The sequence below is a fragment of the Tachysurus fulvidraco genome, chromosome 8 (assembly GCF_022655615.1).
Source record: "Tachysurus fulvidraco isolate hzauxx_2018 chromosome 8, HZAU_PFXX_2.0, whole genome shotgun sequence".
NCBI lineage: Eukaryota > Metazoa > Chordata > Actinopteri > Siluriformes > Bagridae > Tachysurus > Tachysurus fulvidraco.
In genome coordinates, this window is record NC_062525.1 from 26,045,975 (window position 1) to 26,055,172 (window position 9,198).

Here is a 9,198-nt window from a genome sequence, read left to right on the forward strand (position 1 = left end):
ATTGAATACGAGGATTTTTTTCACCTTCTGGGTCTCATGTATAAATGTTATATGCTAGTGAACCTTACATAATAAAGTTTATTTTCTCTAGTGTCTCTTCATCCCTGGCAGCCTGACCCACTAAATTGGCTCTGCCATATGTAAAGAGTTAGATGGCTCTCTCCAGTGTGTGTATAGAGTGTGTACTCTAACAAATGGCTCAGACCTTTTTCACCAGTTGACTCATTTATACATAACACAGAGACAAGAACACCCTTGTGTAAAAAAAACATGAGATGCAGTCATTATAAAGTCATGAAGCCATAAAGGAAAGATTATTTAGTCCCACTTTATTTTACAGTCTGTAACCTTTATTTAATACGTAATAAAGGGGGATGTAGTCATGTGGAATCTGATCATCTAATAAAGCATGGGGCAAAATTTCTTTTCTGGTTCATACCAAGGTTAAAGACACAGGTTTCTATAGATGTTCTGCACTGGACTGTGAGATAAAGTGTGTATCTTTGTCATATTCAGCCTGTCATATTAACCCTAACGCATAAACACACGCATAAACAGAGATAAAGAAATTATTAATTGGTAAATATACAAGAAGTGTTCATGTTGTTCCCGTGCTTCAGGTTTTCTTCTGGGTTCTCCGGTTTCCTCCCCAGGTCAAGGACACGTGTTGTAGGCCGATTCTCTAAAATGTCCCCCGTGTGTGTATTTGTGTGTTTAGGGTAATTATTGCCTTGTGGCACAAAGTACTTTTACAGAAAGTAAAGTTCTGTTTGGTTACAGCACCACATACACATGACATACACATACACTGTCACATTAATTACATCCTTATTTCTTTATACTTCCATATTAACAACAGTTACGTACTGTATTATAGAATTCAGTAATATTTCACACTTTATTTCATGTATAAACCTTTAAACACATCTTAACTCTTATGTTGGCACAAAAAAACATTCAAAACATGACCATGAAATAAATAATTTGAATTGTTCAGGTTGTCTTTAATTAAAGATAATAATAATGTTAAAAAGGGATTGAACATTTTACAGAGCCGCTGGCGTGACGTGGCATGACGTCGTGTGGCGTGGCTTGGCGTGGCGTGGCTTGGCTTGGCTTGGCATGGCGTGACGATTATTTTTTCATTTTGTGAGCACTTACTAAGAAGTACTTAATTTGTGACAGCTATTATATTTTAAAATGAGTGAGATGCAGAGAAATCAATAGAATTAGAGCACTGAGCTGACAGGATCCTAGGCATCGAGATGATTGATTATACTCCACATTATGAAATGATGCACTGGAGTCAGAGGTGTCTGTATGTGGAACTATTATAATACTGTGTGTATAATACTGTGTGTATAATACTGTGTGTATAATTCAGTGTGTATAATACTGTGTGTATAATTCAGTGTGTATAATTCAGTGTGTATAATACTGTGTGTATAATACTGAAGTGTTTTCTCAAAGCAAGTAAAGGGTTTATTTCACAAATTCTAGCCAAATAATTAACAGGAGGTCACGTATGAATTATAAAATTCAGTAATATATAACACAAACAGCATGGGCTCAAGTTACACAGATCATTAGGACACATGTGGTATCACATACACACACATACACACACATAGACACACATAGACACACATACACACATACACACACATACACACATATACACACACATACACACACATGGCCTTCAAATATAAACTCTTGGCCTCAATTTATTCATTCATGGATTCTTTATTACAGAAGAAGCACAAGCACTAAGTCACTTCAGGAACAAAAGTCAAAGTCACTGTATGTCTAAAATATAGAACAAAAGAATCTATTTTAGTCACTGTCACAAACCGTCATCCCTTATTCACACACACACACACACACACACACACACACACATACACACACACACACACACACACACACACACACACACACACACACACACACACACACACACATACACATTCACACACACACATACACACACACACACACACACACACACACACACACACACACACACACACACACACATACACATACACATACACATACACACATACACACACACACACATACACACACACATACACACATACACACACACATATATACACACACACACATACACACACACACATACACACATACACACACACACACACATATATACACACACATACACACACACACACATACACACACGCACGCACACACACACATACACACACACACATACACACACACACACACACACACACACACACACACACACACACACACACACACACACACACATACACACACACACACACATACACACACAGACACACATGATTATTAAGCTGTATTATTAACATGATTAAGGTGCATTCAGTTGCTAAGTTTGTTATTTATTTAATTCATTCATACGTTTCTAATTACATAGTTACCTGGAAAGCAAAGTTGCCTGAATTTCAGCACTTTAACACAAAGTTCCTGAACATCAAAGTGACATCTCATATGAAACTCGCCTCCATCATACATCAAAAGATCTATCTAACTGGTCCAGCTCGCTCAGACAGATAATGACTTACCTGTACGTGCTTTTTGTAGGTTAGATTTTTTCTCCACAGGTTTTTGTAAGTATGATTTGCAGATTATTATCACACTGATTTCTTTGAAGTGTTTTAAACTGAAGAAAGCTGATAAATTGGGACAGAGAAGCTCTTCTGTCTCCTCTGTTTCAGACTTCTGCTGCTGACTAAACGTTTAACTCACGTGTCGACTTCCAGCGGAAATCAGCTGTATTTTTATTGGGTCTTAAAAGTTATAATTTGCAAACACATGTTCTGTGTTTTTTGTTAATGGAAGTCTTACAGTCTTCAGGGTCATATGTTTTTTTAAATTCTGAAATTATGAGCAAATATAAATTAAATAAATGAAAAATTAAAAGAAAAAAGTGCCATTCCAGAGAAATGTGTGCTGCAGTCGTGCAGTAAAGTCCCGTGTAGTTTAAAGACCTCCTAACGGATCAGAATTCTTCAGTAACTACAATAACACTAATAGATTGTGTCATTTATACACAATGTACAGAGTATAAATCTGGAGCTGCTGATGATTCAGTTATTCATAGAATGAGTTCTATAATAAACAATAATTTGTCTCGTTGTTGTTGTTGTTGTTGTTGTTGTTGGTAAAGCAGTGCTGATCTCTACACTTTATTTACATGATATTCATCATATAAAAGATTTCAACTTACAGTAATTACAATTCCAAGCTGCATTTTTATTTTTCTTACATAAACCACCGATTTGCCAACAATTACATGTTTTATTATTATTATTATTATTATTATTATTATTATTCATTCTTTTTATAAATGTATCACCAAAGATCCGTGAGATGAGTTTATGCTTGTTATTGTTTATTTCACTCTTTCACTTTCTCTTGAAATGAACAAGACAAAAAAGTCCTGCAGACTTTCCCTTTAAACTTCACCTCTCTCTGTTACAAAGCCCACTGACACTCGAGACACTTTCTGTACGTTTTACAGAAATCTTTTTTAAAAAGAAAAAAAAAACTTATGTGATTGTATGTCTTTCTTTATTAAAAACTATTACAGTCTGTTTAATATTAACATTAGATTATCCCGAGCATCTGTCATACACATTCCTGTGAATTAGCCATTTCTATAGCGACAATATCGTATTAGCATTAATATAATCCTCGCAGTTGGCATTACTGCCAGAGCTGCTGTTATACTCAATTAATCAATTCAACCAATCAGAATTGAGCATTCAGGAGCGCTGCAGTATAAAATGGGAATTAATATGAAAATGAATGTGGAAAAGATGGTTAGCGAGCATGAGCAATTTTTTTGTTTTATCCTTGTTTTCCAGGTCAGAGTCAGCACAGCCACGTGGTATATAAATCAGAAGAAAAGAGAGAAAGCTTGTGACACTGCCGATGGAGAAATAATATATATTTAGAACAGCCGAACGACTAAGGAAGAAAATATCGCTGGGATGGATTAATGTGCAAAAAAGTTAGCATTGCACTGAGCTTAAATAGGATTAGGTCTACTACAATTGGCCGTATTGCAACATCTATAAAGATGTCAGTGATTGGGAGGATCATTACAAGCGTAAATTGCCTGCCAGGGATATGAGAATAGGCACTGGGCCATTTATTACCCCCAGGCCTGCTGCAGCGTGATCGAGCTGTGCCTGCTTTGCTTGGGAAAAGCATCAGTACATCCCTCTTATAGACGCGGCAAAATTCACTGCGTTTGCTAAGCGGAGAAGACAGTTGATATTCTCTGCAGTATATAATGAATAACTAAAGTGGAAAATTATATCAATATCAGTCTAATGATAGAGCTGCTTCAGGAGTTTGAAGAATCTCTCATCTGTTTGTCATTTGCAGATTAAAATTAAAGGACGGCTCTAAAACGATCATATTTTTGTTACCGCTGAAAAGTCATTCATCATATGTTTATGTGAGAGCAGATAGAATTTGGACGTATAACGTATAGGGCTGAGCAATTCTTAACTTAGTGAAAAAGCAGAACACACCAACAATCTTCCACAAATGCAAAATGAGGCAATAAAGCGTGTAATAAAATCAGTAATACCCCGATGTGGAAGTTTATCCTGTAATCATGTTTTGGCCTCAGACTTCTATTTCTCACCAATTAAAACAGATAAAGAGAACTCAGCCAGCTGCATCATATTTCACCGTGCAAATGATGGGAATTCAGCCTGTTCTCTGGTGACAGAAAATCTAATAAATAGCACAATACTTTTTTCTTTTTATTTTAGAATAGGACGCAGGTGCTGTTGTGTTCATCTCAGCTGATGTGAGCTCTAACGATAAAGAAAAAGGAAAAGGAATTAAAAAACTAATCTGGACTCAATAGCGATCTCACGGAAATGTTGTCCTTAAAAACTGGTCTTTATACTTAAATATTTCTGTTTCTAAACATCGCATGTGTTTAATGTAAACCTGCGGATGTCTGCAGGAGTCGTGTAAGTCACACGCTCTGAGGTGCAGCTGGAAGGTTCTTGTTTGTATCTAGTTTGTTATTTGAAACAACTGATCAGCATTCAATTTAAGCGATATTAGCAGTGCGGGACTCACGTTGACTAATTTACTCCTACTCTGATGTACAAACATTAGCAACCATCCTTTTTTTCCCTCCTCTTGTTTTTAGGTTGGACGTGGTAATGCCTCCGCCTCCCACTCGATTGTGGCTAAATGAAAGACTTTGGTGGCTATATTTCCCCCAGTCCCTCCCACTCTCCCCTAACAGCATTAGCTGTACTTTAGGGCCGATATTGTTTCCTATCAATTCTATTCAGGAGAAATGTGAGCTTGCAAGCGTCATTATGAAGCAGTTAATGAAATCATACAAGGTGTTTATGCATGCCGGATCTCGGGACGGCGTAATCTTGCGGCTTATTAAAAGTGAACTTACCTCCAGTCTTGTCTGTAGAGGGCTGATTAGCTTCGGATGCTTGAGAATCAAATGACAGGAGCTAAGACTCGGGGTCAAAGGTCACAGTTTGATTATCACTCATGCGTCAGTTTAATTGTCGGACTAACGCGTGCACGAGCAGGCAGCCGTGTCTCTGGGGTGAAGGCCGCAAAAAAACTAAAGTACGGAGCAGGAACAGACGGATGCTAATGCAATTTGGGAATATAGTAAAGATAATAGTGATGAGTGAGTGGGTGAGCTTTTGTTTTTCTGATAAACACACCCACACCTGACCGACTTTTACACAACTTAAGTTTTACACATAAACTTTTATACACTGCTTTGTTCTTATTTGCATGATCTGATCTGATTTTTCAGCTCTTGAACAAAAATTAAAGCCACATTTGTCCATGAGATAGAGAGAGAGAGAGAGAGAGAGAGAGAGAGAGAGAGAGAGAGAGAGAGAGAGAGAGAGAGAGAGAGACAGACAGACAGACAGACAAATAGACAGACAGATAGACAAATAGACAGATAGACAGACAAACAGACAGACAGACAGACAGACAGACAGACAAACAGACAAATAGACAGATAGACAGACAAACAGACAGACAGACAGACAGACAGACAGACAGACAGACAGACAGACAGACAGACAAATAGACAGACAGATAGACAAATAGACAGATAGACAGACAAACAGACAGACAAACAGACAGACAGACAAACAGATAGACAGACAGATAGACAGACAAACAGACAGATAGATAGACAGACAAACAGACAGACAGACAGATAGACAGACAGACAGATAGACAGATGCTCCTTCACATTAAGGCTTTCCTCAGAGGGAAAACGAAAGACCCATTAAGGTGTAAATTAACAGTAAAGTCTCAGAGACATTGTTGTGTTCATTTTTTGTAAATATTTCTTTGATGTTTTTTCAGGGGTTAACTGTGGCTTAGCGGTTAGCACGTTCGCCTCACACCTCCAGGGTCGGGGGTTCGATTCCCACCTCCACCTTGTGTGTGTGGAGTTTGCATGTTCTCCCCGTGCCTCGGGGGTTTCCTCCGGGTACTCCGGTTTCCTCCCCGGTCCAAAGACATGCATGGTAGGTTGATTGGCATCTCTAGAAAATTGTCCGTAGTGTGTGTGTGTGTGTGTGTGTGTGTGTGTGTGTGTGTGTGTGTGAGTGAATGAGAGTGTGTGTGTGTGTGCCCTGTGATGGGTTGGCACTCCGTCCAGGGTGTATCCTGCCTCGATGCCCGATGATGCCTGACGCCGTGACCCGAGAAGTTCGGATAAGCGGTAGAAGATGAATGAGTGAATGAATGTTTTTTCATGTGTTTGCTAATATTAAAAAAAAACAATATTACAGCTCTAAAGATGTTTTTCTAAATAAAAATATGAATGTGTGCAATTAAATAATTTTATTAAAAAATTACATATTTTTTAAGTATTATATAAAAAAAGTAACAGCCAGTATTAACAACATACTAACCCTAACCTCAGAGATATTATTATTAATAGTGTGGATAAGAGGACAGAAGATAAGATCATTACACTGACACTGTCGCTTTTATTCACTTTCACTTTTAATAAAAATACACTTTAACCTCATGTACAACTTTGGGGCTTGTGTTTATTAGCATTTCTAATAGAGAGCTCTCTGTCTCTGTGTCTCTGTCTCTGTCTGTCTGTCTGTCTGTCTCTGTCTGTCTGTCTCCCTCTCTCTGTCTCTATTTTTATGGCTCTTGAACGACTTCTGTATCCTAAACCCGGGTCGTATGTAATTTATGGATTACCATGAAATACATTTTTATTTGATAATTTTTGATATATTTATAGCTTATATTCCAACTCTGTTTATAGTAGATGTTGATTATGTGAATAATCGTGATGTTTTAAACCTAATGCTGTTTATTCAGAGGAACATATTTGACAGATGCACTCAGAAACACCAACAGAGGTGAAGCCCTGGACACTGGACACTGGACACAGGACACAGGACACAGACTTCACAGAGACTTGAACATGGTTTATGATTTTACAGGAAATAAATTCAGTAACAAACTCTGCAGTATCTGTTGTGGGATCTGTGTTTATCAGTTAACATGCTTTAGTCAGTGCCGATAAGGTCTCATAATGGGTTCTCATTAAAAAAAGCAGAGATAGATAGATAGATAGATAGATAGATAGATAGATAGATAGATAGATAGATAGATAGATAGATAGATAGATAGATAGATAGATAGATAGATAGATAGATAGATAGATAGATAGATAGATAGATAGCAGGATGTGTGTAACATGGACACCTTTTAAATAAATATTGTATACATACACAGATAAAATCTCTTCTGATTTATTTTCTTAGCAGCAGTTTAAACATCACAGCGATGTTTCTGATCAGCAAACTTAATTAGGCATCAGGAAAATCCCAGCTGAGAACAAACTGATGGTCCACTGCAAGACTTCTCAGCAACAGAAGTAGGAGAGTGGGAGGCCATTAGTGTGGGGATTTCCTCAAAGCACCTCAATAACACACACACACACACACACACACACACACACACACACACACACACACACACACACACACACACACACTTTCACTCTATCTCTCTACTTACACTAATGATAATAGAAAGACAAAATCAAACGACAGGACAAAGTGCAAAAGAAACTCGTGTCACTAAGAAAAAATTATCAGCTATTCCACAAATAATCAATTCATCAGACATTCAGCTGATGATGATATCTGACCTATATTCCAACTCGCCTGTGTATAAAGGTATTAATACGTGCTGAAATCTTCAGCAAACTAAATACTGTACCACACAAAAAATACCTAGTGGAATTGCTGGTGCGTTATTTTCAGTGCCTACTCACTTTCCCTCGAGCTCTTACACTCGTCTGCATCTCATCTAGTGAAAGCAGCTTCACGCTCATCACCGTGCAACCTCAAATCTCATTTCTGTCTGTTTTCTCATGAGCAACACGGCCTTGGAAATATTTGAACAAAGAATAAAAAAAGATTTAATCATTTACAGATGAGAAGAGTTTTAACCCCTTGAGCTTTTAATGTAAAAAATGTCCATCGTACAGAAACGACGGGATTAGAAGGTCGGCACAACAGCGATGTACATTAGTTAGGATTATTACAAACAGAAAGGTAAAATGCAAATATTTGAACTAATATAATTTTATTATTAAATATAATCTTTATAAACTAATCTTTAAATATTTAACTGTAAAACCTAAAACATTAAAATATTTACTACAATATGTAACATACTACCAATTGTTATTTATTAATTTATTTACTTAGATATTTATTTACTTATTTATTGGTCTTCCCATGTCCTGAATTTAATGACTTGTCCCTCGATGCCTCTAGAAATGTATTTTTGTACAATTCTTGAGGAGTCTGTGACCCAGTACTGATTCATTCATTCATTCATTCATTCATTCATTCATTCATCTCCTACCGCTTATCCGAACTTCTCGGGTCACGGGGAGCCTGTGCCTATCTCAGGCGTCATCAGGCATCGAGGCAGGATACACCCTGGACGGAGTGCCAACCCATCACAGGGCACACACACACTCTCATTCACACACACACACACACACACACACACACACACACACACACACACACACACACACACACACACACACACACACACACACACACACACACACTCTCTCTCTCTCTCTCATTCACTCACCAG